Source organism: Tachysurus fulvidraco, chromosome 22 (assembly GCF_022655615.1).
Source record: "Tachysurus fulvidraco isolate hzauxx_2018 chromosome 22, HZAU_PFXX_2.0, whole genome shotgun sequence".
Taxonomy (NCBI): domain Eukaryota; kingdom Metazoa; phylum Chordata; class Actinopteri; order Siluriformes; family Bagridae; genus Tachysurus; species Tachysurus fulvidraco.
This window is the reverse complement of record NC_062539.1, coordinates 16,988,480-17,008,845: the sequence shown is the minus strand read 5'-3', so window position 1 is coordinate 17,008,845 and position 20,366 is coordinate 16,988,480. Positions and strand designations below refer to the sequence as shown.

The following is a 20,366-nucleotide window of genomic DNA, read 5'->3' as shown; positions in this document are numbered from 1 at the left end:
TAGAGTGGATTTTAAAATTTTGCTTCTCGTTTATAACGGTTCTCGTTTATAACACCCCCCACCCCCACCCTGTTCCAACCAGAATCTATCGTTTCCAACAAAGTCGAGGCTTAAGTGCATCGGAGATCGTGCTTTCTGTATCGCTGCCCCAGGCTCTGGAACGCCTTGCCACTGTCCATTAGACAAGCCTCTTCTCTTAATATTTTTAAGTCCAGGCTAAAGACATTTTTATTTTCAAAAGCATATGGCTGACGGGATATTTGTACGATTTTTCTGTTTGTTCGTTGTGTGTTTTTCTGTTTTTAATGACCCAATGGAAAGCACATCGGTCGACGGAAGTCGTAATTAATCGTGCTATATAAACAAATTGTCGTTGTCATTGCCTTAATGAAATACCAGTCCATTACAGGTCACCACACACATTTGCAAACTCATTGGCGTTTTTAATTTCTAGAGCCAGTTTATCTTTGCTTATCCATCTACCAAAGTGTTTCTGGAAGGTTCTAGAAAGCCGGAGAAACCAAAAGGAACTGGAGCAGTAAACAGAAATAAACCTTTTTCAGTTAGGGACAGAAAATCTACAGGCTTCAAGTTGTAATGCAAACAAAGTAGAGTTTAAAACAAATGAGCAACATGGGGATAAAGGAGTCTGACTTCCATTTGAATCCAAGTAGAATAAACGAGTGAAAGTTTTAAAGGCAAATAGATATTAAACATTTTTTTAATTCAGACGTACTGTATGTAGACGAGACAATATTTTCCTGACCATCCACAAGCCGTATAATCCTCGCGGCCGGGTTTTGTAGGTCGGTTCATGTTCACTATTTATTTATATCACCCCACTTCCATACAAAATTAGCTTTTTTCACCTGAATACTAAATAAACACAAGACTTCATTATTTTAGCTGTAAGTAATAATAAAAAACACACACACACACACACACACACACACACACACACACACACACACACACACACACACACACAGAACTCACTTGTGGATTCTAAACGCCAAATTACAACGAAAGCTTTTATGAAGCATTTTTTTAGTCACGCACGAGCTTCTGTTTTAATGAGTGTTTAAATGCACACCAGCGGTAAAGCCACACCATAAACTCCATCCAGATCTGTTTGTATTTCAGGTGAACATCAGTGCGTTAAACATAGACATGTACACGTAAAGGTCTGTCGTACCGACGCCGCGGATAACGATCGGTTTTGCTCTTTCGAATTTCCTACGCAATTTGGTTTCTCTCTCACACGTGACCTTTAGGCGTGTTGTCGAACGATGATCTCGGTGTCATCGGCGTACTTTATAAGTGTAAAAACACTGTGTGAAATAGTTTCTCACTGGTGTGAAAGCTAAGGGAATTTTTACACCCGGTCACTTCGCGTGTCGTCTCTGATCCGATAGCTATCTGATTTGCGTCAGGCCACATAAACGCTTCCCGGCGAATCGGGTATCGATCCGATCTTTCTGCTCCCGCCCCAAATGCGAATATATTTGCCCCCGTTTCCGGGGTAATTGTAACGGAGCACGCTTTGGTGTATGCTGTTTTCAGAACGCGATCAAAAAACTGTTTGCTGCATTTTCGCTGGCGGCAGCAGCGCGTTTTGAGACCCAAACGTGAGTGACGTACGTCCGTTTGGGAGGAGTATAGCGCTGACGTATGTGGGTTGAACAACTGTCATGGCGAGACAAAGGCGAGTGAGGATCCAAATGCATTAAAGAGATTTAATGACCAAAAACAAGAAAACAGATACACAGACAGACAGGCAGGCAAAACAAGACCGAACACTGAGCTAACAGGAAACAGGAACATTGAAACGACTAGCACCAGGGAAGTGAACAAACAGAGAATATGTACAGTATGTGACAGGAACCAATGACAAATCAGAGACAATCGGAGACAAAGACAACACACCTGGAGGACAGATTGAGTACAATTAGTGTCCATGGTAACAAATAAGTGGGCGGGGCCAACAATTAACAGCAGGGAATGACAGCAGACAGAAACAAGGAAAAAACAGACAGACTCATTACAACAACTACGTTCATTTACACCTGTCCGGTCTCATCTGAAACGCGTCCCAACCGCCTCCTGAAGGGGTTCGAACCGTCGGATTTATATCCGTCTCCAAAACGTTTCGGAGGGCATTTAGACCTGGTCTTTTTACAGAAAGTTGCTCCATAAAGCTATACTTTATACCATAAAACTATTCTCCTACTGTATATATATATATATATATGCAGAAATGACGCTGATCGGATCTCCTCGGCGGCGTTAACAAGCATTTCTTATGCTGTATTCATTTGCTGCACCCGTCGCTAAAGCGATGTATGCGATTACGCCCAAATTAGAAGTGCAACCTGAAAACACACACACACACACACACACACACACACACACACACACCAAACCTTCACTCGGTGTACTGTATTCCAGTAATTACTGTACCTCTGAGGCACAAGCTGACCTTTAAATCTCAATCAAAACCAAAGACCCATTGTATGAACACACACACATCACACACACACACACACACACACACACACACACACACACACACACACACACACACACACACACATACCAGAGACAGTTAACAAATGGCACACGTACCTAGTAGTTGCCAGTCCTAAGGGATTTATTTACATTGATGAGCTGCATATGTTGTGTTATAATTATTCCTGCCTGAGGCCCAGCTGTAATTGATCATTTCATTAATTAATTCATGTCCACTGCATCATTAGTGACCCACAAAAACCATTTTACATTTTATGGGTCATTAACGTGATAAAGTGACATGTTGGGATGATGCAAATGAGTACACAAGTTCATAAAATAATGTGTGTATGTGTAAGAGAGAGAGAGAGAGAGAGAGAACAAATTCTGTAGCTTTGATGAAGCATCACACAAAAAACATTCATTCATTCATTCATTCATTCATTCATCTTCTACCGCTTATCCGAACTTCTCGGGTCACGGGGAGCCTGTGCCTATCTCAGGCGTCATCGGGCATCGAGGCAGGATACACCCTGGACGGAGTGCCAACCCATCACAGGTCACACACACACACACACACACACACACACACACACACACACACACACACACACACACACACACACACACACACACACACACACACTTCATGCATGTCTTTGGAGGAAATTGAATATTTGGTTTTTCATGATTACATATAAAGAGATGATTCATGCGCATGTCAAAGTCACACGGCTTATTAGCCTTAGAGGTAACGCGTGTGCATGTATCATGTGTAGCTGGAGGGAAACAGTTGGAGATTTTCTATCAACTTAACTCACTTCAAGTCTTAAAAAAATCACTCTTTTTTTTAAACTGTCTTGGGCTTGGGCTTGGGCTTGGGCTCGGGCTCGGGCTTGGGCTTGGGCTCGGGCTTGGGCTCGGGCTTGGGCTCGGGCTCGGGCTCGGGCTTGGAGCGGGGGCTGGAGGGCGAAAGCAGGGAAGGCAGGGAGAGCACGAGAAAGGCGCCGACGGGAGCGGAGCGGCGCGCGCGCGGCGCGCGCGCGCCTGCGCCTCGGCGTACACAACACACACACACACAACACAACACCACGCGCGCGCGCGACAACAACACACACGCGCGCGCAGCGCCACACACACACTCGCTCGCGCGCGCGCTCGCCCACAAGCGCGCGCGCGCGCGCGCGGCACAACACGCGCGCGCGCGGACACACAACACAACCACAGAGCGCTCGCGGCTCAGACACACACACGCTCGCGCGCGCCCGCACGCGCGCGAGCGACAACACGCGCGCGCACACACGCTGCGCGGGGCAGCGCGCCCGCACGGGCGCGCACGCGCGCGCGCGCGGGCGCGCGCACGCGAGGCACACAACAACACACACACACACACACAAACAACACACACACACACACCCCACACCAACACACACACAGACACACACACACAACAGACGCGCGCGGGCGCGCGCGGCGCGCGCGCGCGCGCGCGCGAGCGCGGCGCGCGCGCGGCACACACACCCACAACACACCAAACACACACACACACAGGCGACGCGCGGCGATGCGGGCGCGCGCGCGCCCGCGGCGCGCACAACTACCCACGCGCGCGCACGGCGCGCGCGCGCAAGCGCGAGAGAGGGAGAGAGAGAGGGGAAGAGAGACGAGGCGAGAGGAGACGCGAGTAGGCGCGAGAGAGAGAGAGAGGGAGCAGGGCCGAGAGCTAGAGAGATCGCGCCGACATACGCGCGCGCGGGAGCGGAGGTGCAGAGGAGAGCAGCGAGAGAGAGAGCGAGAGAGTATCTCGCGCGCTGCGCGCGCTGAGAGCGCGCGAGGTCAGGTAGAGTGGAGGGGAGAGGAGGGGGGAGAGGCAACTATGGGAGACAGGGATGGAAGGGGGAAGAGAAAAAAACGGGGGCAGGAGGGACAAACAGCGGCCAGAACCAACCGATCGTTATAACCTATTTGGACCGAGGGAGAGGGAAGAGGAAGAGGATGTAAGAAGAGAGGGGAGAAAAGAAGGAAAATCTCAAAACCAAATGGACCCGACGACGAGCAAAGTCAAACATCAGTGAAGGATGTAAGGCAGGATTTTCATTATTATTAACATCAGATCCGTAGCGCATTTGCCTAACGGGGAACAATCGAGGTCTCCAAGAGCACACACCCGAACGCACGGATCCATACAGAGCACCCGACTTGTCACGATGACGCCCGGGCGCTCGTCTCGCTCGTACGACATCGATTCGCGATAACGTCGTGTTCGGGGGGCCGCCACAGCCGGGATCTGATTAGTATGTAAATCCCGTGCCAAAATTACGTGCCCCGTTCGGCGCGCCTGGCCGGGCCCCCCTTCGCCGTGTCCCCCCCGGCCTTCTTGGCCCCCCCGCGGCGCCCGGGCCGCTGCCGGCCGCTGCGCGCCCCGCGCGCGCTGCCGGGCCCCAACAAACGCCTCTCCGAAACACCACCCTCCCTGTCGCTGTCGCTGTTTTCTTGGTCGACGAGGAAAAGAGAGTGTCGTTCCATGTGTAGGAGGGAGAGTATGCATCCGTGCGACAACAACACAGTGACAGAGACAGGAAATAAATAAATAAATAAACAAACAAATAAATAAATAAATAAAATCACCAAAATGTGAGGAAGACACCCAGAAGTCAGAGAATTCTGCGCATCCTTTGTTCGGTGCCAAACCCTTAATGAGTTGGCACAAAAAGACATGTCGGATATGGAGGTGGAGAAGAAGCCAAGCTTTTGGAAAGGGCTCTCCTGTCTCAACTCCCCTCGCGGGCTCCTGTCTCCGAGCCGAGAAGACCTGTTATGGCTTTGAAAAAAAAAAAAAAATAGCATAAAGCCCTGTTGTGAAGAGGTCTGGACATTGCATGGTTAATTAAACTAAGGAACATCGTGCATAGCTTTAGTCCACCGTGCTGACTGACTGACTGTGTCCACTGACTGTGTCCAGGCTAACGTGATGAGCTAATCTAGTTGTCCAGCAAAACAAATCTCTAGACTTGATCATCAGAGATAGCTGAGACTGGAACGGTATTTCCAGCCTTTTTAACGTGCTTCAGAAATTCACGGGATTAGATCCAGGTTTATAGACGCAGTCGTTCCGTCCTGCCGGCAGGTGAGTCAGCCGATACTTCTGCATGATTTATCTGTCTTTAATCTTTAAACCATGTTTTAAACAATACCGAAAGTTTCGGGTATAAAGATAAGTTTACAGTTTTATGGCTTTCGCCGCGAGGAGAACCTTTAATACGACACAGACGATCGAAAGATCCTAGTTATTTCCACCACACCCACACACACCTCGTGTAGAATATGAAGTGATCCATCACCTGCTACCTGATTCCACAATGCCAAGCTGATCAGAGGAGGTTTATACCTTATACTTGGTATGAAGATGGTTAGAAATGTCTTCGATTTGATCCAGATTTAAGGCCGACACGGTGGATTAGTGGTTAGTACGTTCGCGTCACACCTCCAGGGTTGGGGGTTCGATTCCCGCCTCCACCTTGTGTGTGTGGAGTTTGCATGTTCTCCCCGTGCCTCGGGGGTTTTCATCCGGACTACGGTTTCTCTGGTCCAAGCATGCATCATGGTAGGTTGATGGCAATCTCGGGACAAATTGTCGATAGGGAGAAAGTGTGTGAGTGTCGTGGTGTGTGATGTGTGTGTGTGCCCAGATGGTTGTGGTTGGCACTCCGTGCTCCTAGGGATTGGATCCCTGCCTCGATGCCCGATGATGCCTGAGATAGGCCCCACAGGCTCCCGTGACCCGAGGTAATAACGGTAGAAGATAATGAATGAAGATGAATGAATGAATGAATGAATGAACCAGACTTGGTAATAACAGTACAATCATATTTAATAAAATAAAAGAAATAAAATTTTTAATGTTTATTTAAACGTGTTTGTATTTAATCCCTAATGAATAAGCCTGAGGTGACTGAGGTGACTGTGGTTAGGAAAAACTCCCTTAGATGGAAGAGGAAGAAACCTCGAGAGGAACCAGACTCAAACGGAACCTCATCCTCATTTGGGTGACACCGGACGGTGTGGTTATAAACTGTTATAAACACCAGAGAGTGTTATTATGAGTAATGTCCTTTCTACAGTCAGATACAGTCTGAGAATTGTACATCGATGAGGAAGTCGTCGTCCTCAAACACCACGTGGAATCCTCATGAAGCCGAACACACAGCTGGAACTGGAACATCTCTAGATACCCCAGGATCCTCGTTCTCACAGAAGATCCCAAATCTTATAATACAGAAAGGTTTTTATTTAGTTTACACATCGCTCATGGCGATAATGAAACAGTCGTTAATGGCGTTCGAACTCGAGTGGATTAAAATTTTAGAGCGTAATAATTCCGGAATCTGAAGCAGGGAGGAAAAATATGCCTCTGAAACATTTCCAGTGTGAATCATCCTTTATTCCAACATCCGAGGCCGAATCTTTACGTCACGATGCTTCTGTGATGAGTCAAAGTCAAGTTCAGAGTCGTATCGGCGATTCGTACGGTGCGGCTCGGTCAGCTCCTTACATCAGAATCATGTTATGGTGAAATGAAGAGATAAATAAATATCCACCTTGGGCTTATGGAGATGTATGTAAACATCTGAAATGTCACATTGCCTTCAGTCTACAGTTTGTCTCCTCAGCAGTCGGGGTTTATTTTACTATAGATAGTTTATTATACTATTTGACAAGGTGACTCCTTTATCTCGCCGCGAAAGCAAAAGCGTGAGGGAGAAGAGAGCGGAAGAAGCGAGTGGAGTGATACGGAGGGACGGAACGCGCCTCGAGCGCGAACCACACCAAGGGCCGCAAGAGCGCGCGACGAGCGAGCGCGGGCGAACGCGGAGCGGGACGAGCCGCGGGGGGGGACGTCGAGAGAGAGAGAGCAGCGAAGGAGAGCGGATCGCGATCCGAGAGAGAGAGAGAGAGAACAAAAAGACTCATGGGCGCAAAGAGACGCGAAGAGCGCGCAGAGGGGCCGCGAGCGCGGCTAGGGAGCGGGACGAGGGAGAGAGAGAGACGAGCGCGCGGAGCGAAACCAACAGACCCAAGGGAGAGACCGAAGCGAGCCGGCGCGCGCGGGAGCAAGAGCGGTCGCGCCAGGGCGAGCGAGAGCGGCCCCCAGGGAGAGAGAGCACCGCGCGCGAGGAGAGCGACAGAATAAAAAAAGCGAGAGCGCAGAGACAGAGCGCCGCAGAGAGCGCGCGACCCCCAGGGAGAAAGAGAGAGAGCAGCGAGAGAGAGGGAGCCCACCCGCTCCTCCTGCACGTTTTTCAGCCTCCCGTCGACACTACTTCGAGCGCGAATCGCGCTCAGCAGAGGGAGAGAGAGAGAGAGAATAAAATAGAAGCGCGAGCGAGCGCGCCAGCGAGAAGCGCGATGACAAGACGGGAGACGGAGCGCGGAGAGAGCGCGCGCACACACGCAGGCGCGCGCCGCGCGATGGACGAGCGCGCGGAGCGCGCCAAGCGGCCGCGCGAGAGCTGAGACACAAGCGAGCGCCAGAGCCCGCGCGCGCGAGAGACCGAGGCGCAGCGAGGCGAGAGAGACACGAAAGACACGAGAGAGCGCGCGCCAAGCGAAGAGAGCGAGAGAGCAGAGAGCGAGCGAGAACACTAAGAGAGAGAGAAGAGAGAGAGCGAGAGTCGAGACCCAACCCATACGCAGCGGGAGACAGAGCGCGCGCTAGCGCTCGATAGGGAGCAGAGAGGGCGGGCACGCGGGCGCGGGAGACCCCCCCCCCAAGCCACGCCGCGGCGACAAGCGAGAGCGCGCGGCCCGAGAAACACACGCGCGCGGCAGCGAGCGCGCTACGCGCGAGCGCCGAACCCACCGGGCGCCCGGGCGACGCGCGCCGCGCGAGAGAGAGCATGAAGAGTGCAGAAGAGAGTCGAGCGACATGCGGGAGCGAGGAGCGACGCAATAAAGAGCAGAGAGAGCGAGCCCCGGAGCGCGGCGACACGCGAGGACGAGCGACGAGCGAGAGCGGCCGAGCGAGAGAGAGAGCAAAACACGGCGCCGCGAGAGCGAGAGACCGCGCGAGCGAGAGGAGAAAACGACGAGAGAGAGAAAAAAACAACGCGCGCGCGCGCAATCACCCGTCCCGTCGAGCTCGCCCCTCGCGCTATTCACGCTCGCCGCGCTGCTCTCTCCCTCTCTAGCGTTAGAACACACCACGATGAGATCTCCTGCTCTGAGATCTCCTCTCTCTCTCTCTCTCTCTCTCTCTCTCTCTCTCTCTCTTTCTCTCACTCTCTCTCTCTCTTTCTCTCCCTCCCTGTTTACTTTTCCCAGTGTGTTGACTGGGTACTAAACGGTGCGCTCTCACCTCACACACAGATAACACTCGTTTATTTTCAGCGCAGTTCAAGTACTGTAATTTTCTCTGAATCGTTTTTTTTTCCCCAGAGAATGATTTTATTTTTTTACACTCAGAGACAGAGTTATAGTGTTAGTCTAGCTGTCTTAAATTAAACAAATAGATTCCGGTTTTGACCATAGCGAATCATTGGTAGTTGTGGCCTAATGGTTACAGAGTTTGACTCCTAAGCCTAAGGTTGTGGGTTCGAGTCTCGGGCCCGGGGATACCACGACTGAGGTGCCCTGGAGGAAGGCACGACCCCCCCAACTGCTCCACGGGCATCCTTCTACCAATATAACCATCTCCCTCCTCTGTACATGTCCAAACCATCTCAATCTAGCCCCTCTGTCCTTGTCCCAAAAACAGCCGACCTGAGCCGTCCCTCTGATGTCCTCGTTCCTAATCCTGACCGTCCTCGTCACTCCTAAAGAGAACCTCGACATCCTCATCCCTGCTACATAAATCAGCTGATTCATTTTATTCATTTTTCTTTCTAGTACATACTGTATCTCACCTCTGCACTTTTCTTCTAACTGCTTGCTCAAACCTTCTTAAACATAACCAGCTGAATTATTGACAAAGTTTTCTAGTTTTTCCCAAGTGTACAATAGGACATTACTCATAATAACACTCTCTGGTGTTTATAACAGTTTATAATCACACCCTTCGGTGTCACCCAAATGAAGATGAGGTTCACTTTTGAGTCTGGTTCCTCTCCAGGTTTGATTCCATCTAAGGGAGCTTTTCCTCACCTCAGTCACCTCAGACTTGTTCATTATCGTTCGTCACACCTGCTTATGACCGAAGACATTGCAGTGACGAGGCCGTTCGGTATCTTTGCTACGACTCTGAAGCTTTTCCCATTTGCGTATTGTTTAATAACGTCGTCCCTGAATATCTAGCAAGCTCCTTCAGCTTCATCACGAGCATTTCTAGCTACATGCTGTGTATTTAATGCAGATGTGTATTTATTCATTCATTCCTTCGTTCATTTTCTACCGCTTATCTGAACTTCTCGGGTCACGGGGAGCCTGTGCCTATCTCAGGCGTCATCGGGCATCGAGGCAGGATACACCCTGGACGGAGTGCCAACCCATCACAGGGCACACACACACTCTCATTCACTCACACACACACACACACACACACACACTACGGACAATTTTCCAGAGATGCCAATCAACCTACCATGCATGTCTTTGGACCGGGGGAGGAAACCGGAGTACCCGGAGGAAACCCCCGAGGCACGGGGAGAACATGCAAACTCCACACACACGAGGCGGAGGCGGGAATCAAACCCCCGACTCTGGAGGTGTGAGGCGAACGTGCTAACCACAAAGCCACAGTGCCCCCCCCCCCCCGCAGATGCGTATATTTTCTAAATATTAGTATCTGAGCACTGATTTCGTGTCGTTACTCAAACGATATCCTTCTCATCAGCGTGTGTGCGTGTGTTGGTGTGTTGGTGTGTTCATGTGATCGTGTGTTCGTGTGTTCATGTGATCGTGTGTTCGTGTGTTCGTGTGATCGTGTGTTCGTGTGTTCGTGTGTTCATGTGTTCATGTGTTCGTGTGTTCGTGTGTTCGTGTGTTCATGTGTTCGTGTGTTCATGTGTTCGTGTGTTCGTGTGTTCATGTGTTCGTGTGTTCATGTGTTCGTGTGTTCATGTGTTCGTGTGTTCGTGTGTTCATGTGTTCGTGTGTTCATGTGTTCGTGTGTTCGTGTGTTCGTGTTCGTGTGTTCGTCTGTTTCTCCATACGCACCTTCTCGCAGATTTGTGTGGATTTGGTTTTAAATGCATTTACTGCCACCTGTTTCCCTGCAATAAAAAGCCAATATGAAAATGACACTTTCATGAATAATTTCAACACGTTTTATCGTCCGTCGGTCCCTCCGTTCGCTACGAGGTGAAAAATACTGCAAGTCGGTTATTTCTTCGTATTTAATATCACCGGCAAGACCGTATACGCCTTCCTAATTGTCACTCTGTATTATACAGTCGTATTGGCGTAATCCTAACAGGATTCATTGCTCTTTTGAAATATTCATAAAGAGAGAAGCATCCTGCCTCTGCCTCTGCCTCTGCCTCTCCCATCCATTTTTTATTGCCTTCAGCTCTCTTTTCTCTCACTCACATCTTTGCACGCTTCAGGAGCTCGGCTCTTGTTGTGACCCGAGAGGGGATTAAAGCAGCATCTTATGTTGATTCACACCTTTACATCATTACGTCTTTATTTCTTTTTTATATCGGTACGTTTACGTAGATTGTTTTGTTCCTGTATTAAGGAGGTTTTAGCCAGTGAAGGGTTTTGTGCGATGATGTGTGAGGACACATTCTGGAAAATAACATTTGTGTGAGTGAGTGAGTGAGTGAGTGAGTGAGTGAGTGAGTGAGTGAGTGAGTGAGTGAGTGAGTGACGTGACGTGACGTGACGTGAGGCTAAGTACGGTGACCCATACTCAGAATTTGTTCTCTGTATTTAACCCATCCAAAGTGCACACACACACAGCAGTGAACACACACACACACACACACACAGCAGTGAACACACACACACTGTGAACACACACACAGCAGTGAACACACACCCACAGCAGTGAACACATACCCACAGCAGTGAACACACACACACACACACACACACACACACACAGTGAACACACACCCGGAGCAGTGGGCATCCATTTATGCTGCGACACCCGGGGAACAGTTGGGGGCGTTCGGTGCCTTGCTCAAGGGCACCTCAGTCGTTGTATCGCCGGCCCGAGACTCGAACCCACAACCTTAGGGTTAAGAGTCAGACTCTCTAACCATTAGGTCTACACGACTATATGAACTCAGTCACCTTATTGCAGATTCATATCCTTATGTATAAAGGTTAGAAATCATCTCACAATTGCAAAATATATATAGAAATAAATGAATATGTATGTCTTTGCTAATGTGTGTGTGTGTGTGTGTGTGTGTGTGTGTGTGTGTGAGAGAGAGAGAGAGATAATATATTAATACAGATATTTTATTACCCTAATTAAACTGTAATCTTCTGGAAACCCCAGCTGGCTACTGATACAATACCACAGGACTTCTTTACTGGGACATGTAATGATGGATTACTTTCCCTGGCTGGTTTGAGGCAGCGGTGACAGACGTGACTCAGTAGGTAACTACGCCATGCTGGTAAACACAACGCTGCCGGTTCGGAATCGGAGGCGTTTGGAATATATTTGGAAGCAACCTTTCTGTTTTAAGTATATTTACTTTAAAGAAACGTCCCGAGGTTTATACTTACGGATAAATCCGGGATGAGGCAGAATCACGGTGTGAGACGTGTACACGTGAGGGGACGAAAGGTTTATGTCAAAATTGTGCACATCTGTATTCAGATGTCAAAACAGAGGGTGATCTAAAGGAAAAATGTGTCTCGGGTTTATATCCTGTATCTAATTAATCTAATAGAGAATAGTAAAATAGAGAATAGTATTTTATCTAATCTAATTTAATCTAATGTAATCTAATCTAATCTAATTTAATCTAATGTAATCTAATGTAATCTAATCTAATGTAATCTTATCTAATCTAATGTAATGTAATCTTATCTAATCTAATGTAATATAATCTAATGTAATGTAATCTTATCTAATCTAATCTAATGTAATCTAATCTAATGTAATGTAATCTTATCTAATCTAATGTGATCTAATGTAATGTAATGTAATGTAATCTACTGTAATCTAATCTAATCTAATCTAATCTAATCTAATGTAATCTAATGTAATGTAATGTAATCTAATCTAATGTAATCTAATGTAATCTAATCTAATGTAATCTTATCTAATCTAATGTAATGTAATCTTATCTAATCTAATGTAATATAATCTAATGTAATGTAATCTTATCTAATGTAATCTTATCTAATCTAATGTGATCTAATGTAATGTAATGTAATGTAATGTAATGTAATGTAATGTAATCTAATCTACTGTAATCTAATCTAATGTAATCTAATCTAATCTAATGTAATCTAATTTAATCTAATCTAATGTAATCTAATGTAATGTAATGTAATTTAATCTAATGTAATCTGTATGTCAGTGAAATTCAAATTGTGGTGGGCTATACACAACAAAAATATATAGCACAGAAATGTTAGATGATAGATAGATAGATAGATAGATAGATAGATAGATAGATAGATAGATAGATAGATAGATAGATAGATAGATAGATAGATAGATAGATAGATAGATAGATCCCAAATTCCAGCAGTATTCACAAACTTGGTCAATAAATGAGAAAAAAAAATATAATATAAAAAAAATAAAAGTAATAAATTTAAGTTAAAAAAATCGGGGTGTTACGGTGCATAGTATTTAGCATTGTCCCTTTAAAGTGTGTCTTTTGGAGTGAATTATTTTATGTGGTTTTTGTCCTCGTCACCACTTTAAACCTTCAGCTCCGAACACGTTCCTCCTCTCAGTGTAATAATAATAATAATATAATATCAGACGTTCCACACAGCACTGTTTACTCGGGACACTCGACTCCGATCACACGTCCGTTTCAGCGCTTCACATCATCTCATTCATACATTATTCTTTTTTATTTTTATTTTTTTGAAAGAAAAGAATTCTCTTGCTTGAACGTTACATCATATTACATTCATAAGAAAAAGAATTAATGCTGTTTCCTTTTTCAGGACCCATTTTTCAAACCTGATTATTTTGTATATGTGAAAATGATTGAAAAAAAAAAATAAATAAATAGATAAAGGAAAAAAAATTAAACAGCGAGTTAATATCAAAAGATTGAGAGCTAAAAGATTATGTACTGTATGTGATGAAGAAGATGACATAATTCAGGATGAAGGCAATGGCACGGGTCCTGGTTTGAGTTTAATCTACCTGGGTGCGGATTTACCCCGTCGTATCTGTCTGTACATTAGTTTGGAAAAAAAAAATATTTATGTATCTTTCATGATTAGAATAAACCACTTAGTCCCACTGAAGACGTGTAGCTGTACATCGGGGCTATTTAATTAGTTTGTCATGAGGCCAGTTCATGTTTCCCAAACATAAGTGAAAGGGAAAGTGACGTGACAGTGACGTGACCCATACTCAGAATTCGTTCTATGCATTTAATCCATCCAAAGTGCACACACACAGAAGTGAACACACACACACACACACACAAACACACACACACACACACACGGATCAGTGGGCAACCATTTATGCTGCGGCGCCCAGGAAGCAGTTGGGGGGGTTCGGTGCCTTGCTCAAGGGCACCTCAGTCGTGGTACAGTATTGCTGGCCCGAGACTCAAACCCACAACCTTAGGGTTAAGAGTCAGACTCTCTAACCATTAGGCCACGATCTGCCACAAGTGATGACAAAACAACAATACAGGTAAATCAGAGAGTTATATCACACTCACTTACAATTGAACTCAATTAACACTTCGACTTTATATGGAATATAACATCTAAAAAAATTGGATTAATTAATTATTTTAGTATGACTATTTAAACTACAAAGAGAAATGTTTTTTTTTAGTCATCGCGACACACGTACGGCGGTGCAGGAGCCGAACTGTGACGGATGTGTGATTACTCGTATTGCTAAGTAAGTAAGTGTGCACTCACTTAACTACGTGTCGATCGATTGATGCTGAAATATATAGGGTTTGTTAATGCTAAGTGTTAAGTAGTACAGTAAATTATGCTAGTTAAGTGCATCTTGTTGTACAAAGTAACCCTGAAATCATTGATGCAATCCTAAGAGTAGAGCCGGGAGAAAATGTCATCTTCCTTCTCGGTTCTTTCTCCCTTAATTGACTTGACATTTTGTACATCGTTCCAGGAGAGATCCAGAAGAGGTCATTGATCAGAACGTCTCCTAAATAACAAGGAGGAGCCAGTCGAGGCAACGGGCCCTTTGTCTAAGACAGGAGTCGTGCTCTTTCCTCTTTTCATCATTTCCTCTCTTTTCTCACATCCCTTTCATTTTTTATTCTTTCTTGCAGATTTTTGCCAGCTTTTTGTAATACGCTATTGCTAACTATGTAACTAGTGGGGGTGCATGGTGGCTTAGTGGTTAGCACGTTCGCCTCACACCTCCAGGGTTGGGGGTTCGATTCCCGCCTCCACCTTGTGTGTGTGGAGTTTGGATGTTCTACCAGTGCCTCGGAGGTTTCCTCCGGGTACTCCGGTTTCCTCCCCCGGTCCAAAGACATGCATGGTAGGTTGATTGGCATCTCTGGAAAAATTGTCTGTAGTGTGTGTGTGTGTGTGTGTGTGTGTGTGTGTGTGTGTGTGTGTGTGCCCTGCGATGGGTTGGCACTCCGTCCAGGATGTATCCTGCCTCGATGCCCGATGACGCCTGAGATAGGCACAGGCACCCTGTGACCCGAGAAGTTCGGATAAGCGGTAGAAAATGAATGAATGAATGTTTAATTGAATTGAATTTTACCAGCTGAAAATAATTCAACTCAAATAATCACTCATTATGATTAACCATGCCGAGCAGAAATGTATCTCAGTACACACTCAGAACCTTTGGGTTGGAACAGCACATCCCGATCTTCTCCCAGATCGGGTCACGTATTCACCCAAACTGGAGCGTTACAGATCGGAAAAATCTGCCCTTTGCCTATCTCAATAAATGTTCTGAATTAACCTCAGACTGAGAAGTAGGTGAAGAAGGTTAAAATAACAATCTACCTTTAGAAAGAATGTGTCAACCGGCAAGAAACACAAATCTCACTGGAAACATTGTCGGGTTGCCGAGTGTGCTTATTTACATGGTTTTCTAATTCATAAAGCCTATAATAGAAAGTTAAATAGAAAGTGTCACCATAATGACGTGGGTGGATCTGCTGGAAGTAATCTCCTCCTGAGCAGAGGCCATTAGTCTACAGGGTTGTCTATCCGTTATTGATTTTCATTTATCCCTCCGTCTGAGAGCCCCAAGGTTTAGGGACTGTCATCAGTATTCACAAGGAAGACAATGAAGATTTTAGCCATTCATTCGTTCATTCATTCATTCATTCATTCATTCATTTACTACCGCTTATCCGAGCTTCTCGAGTCACGGGGAGCCTGTGCCTATCTCGGGCATCATTGGGCATCGAGGCAGGATACACCCTGGACGGAGTGCCAACCCATCGCAGGGCACACACACACTCTCATTCACTCACACACTCACACACTACGGACAATTTTCCAGAGATGCCAATCAACCTACCATGCATGTCTTTGGACCGGGGGAGGAAACCGGAGTACCCGGAGGAAACCCCCGAGGCACGGGGAGAACATGCAAACTCCACACACACGAGGCAGAGGCGAGAATCGAACCCCCAACCCCGGAGGTGTGAGGCAAACGTGCTAACCACTAAGCCACCGTGAGATTTGGGCCAATGGTTGGTTTATATGTATGTAAGAGAGACACACAGAGAGAGAGAGAAGATGAATTATCTCAGGGAAAATGTTGTCATGCCTTTAATGACAGATTTGTCATTATAAACGTTAGGGTTAGGGTTAGTTAGCTATTAATACTTTCTATGTATTAATAGTGTTTAAGAGAGACGTACTGTAAGTTGGGACCGTGAGAATTCCAGATAACGTGATACGAGTCTATCTACTGTAATAAGTCAAGCCTTATTATTTGAGCTACTGTGAATTTCCCATCTCCAAATTGATTTTCTTCTTCACCAAGCTTCTGAATTCGTGGTACAAAAGTTTTCTCATTCTGTCTCTTTCTATTCCTCTCTCCTTATACACTGATTGCATTCTTTTCTGTCTTTTCTATTCATGTAGCTAAGCCATATTGTATTGAGATCACAAAGGAACAAAAAGAAGACAGGGACATTGTCGGTAAATGGAATATATATACGAGACACTATGGGCTTCTGCTAGATGTAATATTTGTCTGTAATATTCACCTGTGATGTATACGCCGGATGCGGTTCGTATCCAAATACAGTATATATATTTTCTGTGAAGTTTCAGTCCGATCGCTGAACACGACACGCTCTGTTTACACACACTGAATCACTTCAGTACACACCCAGACTGCTGACTGCAGTGAAAAGGCAGAGAATCGAGCTTGAGCAGCAAATATATTCAGAATTCTCTTTTTATACCCAGCTCAATTATTTTCAGTGAAGTTGAATTTTTAAATTACAATATTAACAGCTACTGAATTAATGACGTGATCAATGATAAATCTGATGGTTTGGTAAATGTTCAAATCCCATCCCTTACCCCTAACTTTATCCCCAAACCCTAACCCTGATTCAAATCCTACCCATATCCCTTACACCTAACCCTAACCCTATCCCCAAACCCTACCCATATCCCTTACCCCTAACCCTATCCCCAAACCCTAACCCTGATTCAAATCTTCCCATATCCCTTACCCCTAAACCTAACCCTATCCCCAAACCCTAACCCTGATTCAAATCTTCCCATATCCTTTACCCCTTACCCTAACCCCAAACCCTAACTCAAATCCTACCCATATCCCCAACCCTAAATGTGAACCCTATCCCCAAACCCTAATTCAACCCCTACCCATATCCCCTAACCCTAAATGTGAACCCTATCCCCAAACCGTAATCCTGATTCAAACCCTACCCATATGCCTTAACCCTAAATGCAAACCATATCCCCAAACCCTAACCCTACCTATATCCCCTAACCCTAAATGCGAACCCCATCCTAACCCTAAATCCTACCCATAACCCCTAAACCTAACACTATCCCCTAACCCTAAATCCTAACCCTAAATCCTAACCATAACCCCTAAACCTAACACTAACCCCTAACCCTAAATCCTAACCATAACCCCTAACCTTTAACCCTATCCCCTAACTCCGAACCCTATCCTCTAACCCTAAATCCTAACCCTAACCCCTAACCGAGAACCCTATCCACTAAACCTAACCCTATTTCCTAACCCTAAATCCTAAACCCTAACCGTGAACCCTATCCCCTAACCCTAAATCCTAACACAAACCCCTAACCGTGAACCCTATCCCCTAAACCTAACCCTAAATCCTAACCATAACCCTTAACCTTTAACCCTATCCCCTAACCCCGATCCCTATCCCCTAACCCTGATCCCTAACCACGAAATCTATCCCCTAAACCTAACCCTATCCCCTAACCCTAAATCCTAATCCTAACCCCTAACCGTGAACCCTAACACCAAACCCTATCCCCTAACTGTCAATGCGAACCCTATACTATAAACTCTGATTCCTAACTCTATCCACTAATCCTAACCCTAATCCTAACCCTAGTGTTATTCAATTCCTATAACCAGCATTTGCATTTCGCCAATGTAGACCCTGTGTAAACGTATACATTTGGACCATTAATCAAAACTACAACATGGAAATTAATTTTTTAGGATTTCTAATTTTTAACATTTGCCATAATCTATTCCATTGATGTCGTGTCTAAGGTGCTACAGAGATGTGCAGGCCATCATATGTGTTAAAGCATAATCTCATTCATTTGTAAATCATTTAACAATCACGTCAGACGGCAGGCTAGACAAATTATAACATGATAATATGAAGGAAAGAGACCTATATTTTAATAATCTGATAGTCCTACATAGTCATGCAGGTTTTTTTAGTGAGTCTCTTCAGGGAAATCAGTTCTGGTATCAGTCAGGTAGAACACAAAGCTTCTCTAGAGTAAGTCAGATGACTTTTAGCTGTTCTTCACATACTCATTTATTTTACGTCCAATTACTGCCAGATTTAGGACATAGACTACGAGAACCGGTGGGTTCGGTAAGGGTGGCTTATTAAATCCTTCCAGATGTTGCTCTGCATTGAACAGCAGCATTGGTATGAAATTTCCAATATTATTCATTCATTCATTCATTCATTTTCTACCGCTTATCCGAACTTCTCGGGTCACGGGGAGCCTGTGCCTATCTCGGGCGTCATCGGGCATCGAGGCAGGATACACCCTGGACGGAGTGCCAACCCATCACAGGGCACACACACACAATCACACACTACAGACAATTTTTCCAGAGATGCCAATCAACCTACCATGCATGTCTTTGGACCGGGGGAGGAAACCGGAGTACCCGGAGGAAACCCCCGAGGCACGTGGAGAACATGCAAACTCCACACACACGAGGCGGAGGCGGGAATCGAACCCCCGACCCTGGAGGTGTGAGGCGAACGTACTAACCACTGAACCACCGTGCCCCCCTAGTGCTTATTGCTGTATATATTGCTAGTATAATAAGCACAGTTTTATCCTTGTAGTAAAAAACAGAGTGAGACAAAATTGATAGATAGAATCCAAGCAATAATTCAGATGTATTTTTAGAATTGCGATGTATGGCAAAATAAATTCACTCTTCTTGAGGACCCTGTACTGATACAGCCAGTTCGATTTATTCCCCATCAAGAACCCTTTAAGATCATGTTTAATGACACACGTTATTTTCCAGCTGCCTGTCTGGTTGCGGTAGTGAATATTATACGGTATACCGTGCTGCTTATTAAGATCCTCTGAGAAAGCACAGGCGTTAAAATGTCCACTGTCTCTAATAGACCTTACAAATCTCTGTTCAGCTGAGATGATATATTAATAAATATATTGATAAACCACGAGACCGATAAATTATTGAATCGTATACTGATTGTATATTTTACGTAACTCGTGTTTATACGGATGCAGGAACATTCATAACTGTAGTACAGTAGCTAATTAGATTGCTCTGAATAATCTGATTATTCTGTCTGATTAATGTTTGTCTAATTATTGATCTTTTTTTTTTTTGTTCTCTTTATTTTGACCGGAATTGTAGTATTTGGTATCTTTTGTAAGTCAAGACATTATCTTTATTTAACAAGACAGGTTGAGATCATCTACGCAAGCTAACTTTTACTTTCCTTAGTTATTCGTACACACTTTCATGCGAATGTCATTAATAAAAAGAAAAAATGTAAAAAAAAAAATAAAAAAAAAAAACATCAAATTTTTTTTTTTTTTTTTAGAATTTTCTACAATAATTCTTGTAGCTTAAGCACATCATTAATAAACTCGTGGATTTTCTATTGTATTTACATCATGGCGCTGATGACTTCTCAATTCTGATTGGTCAGCGATTCTGATTGGTCGGCGATTCTGTTTGGTCAGCGATTCTGATTGGTCAGCGGATGTTGATTCGTTTTCTTCAACAGCATCCGAGACAAATCCTAAGGTTTATATTACTGCGCTTGATCCAATGTGTTATTTTAATACTTTTCAGTAGTTACAGCTAGTTGCCAGGGATGGTACGGACGTCGCTCTACGTAGAGGTGTTATATTGTTATATATATATATATATATATATTGTTATATATGTTTTCTGTGCAATGTTTATTTAGCATTTCTGGAAGGAGTCTCCTGTGTCTAAGTGTTAACTTTTATCTGTTTTTATTGTAATCACTCATTGC

At 45.2% G+C, this 20,366-nt stretch overlaps 1 protein-coding gene across 1 annotated transcript in view; it reads left to right on the top strand.

The window, feature by feature from the left end:
* The first annotated feature begins 5,528 nt into the window (after positions 1-5,528).
* schip1 (schwannomin interacting protein 1) overlaps positions 5,529-20,366 on the top strand; it is a 154,000-nt gene continuing 139,162 nt past the window's right edge. The window contains exon 1 of the mRNA XM_047806572.1: positions 5,529-5,635. The gene's annotated coding sequence lies outside the window, so the exon portion shown is untranslated. The remainder of the gene's footprint in view (positions 5,636-20,366) is intronic.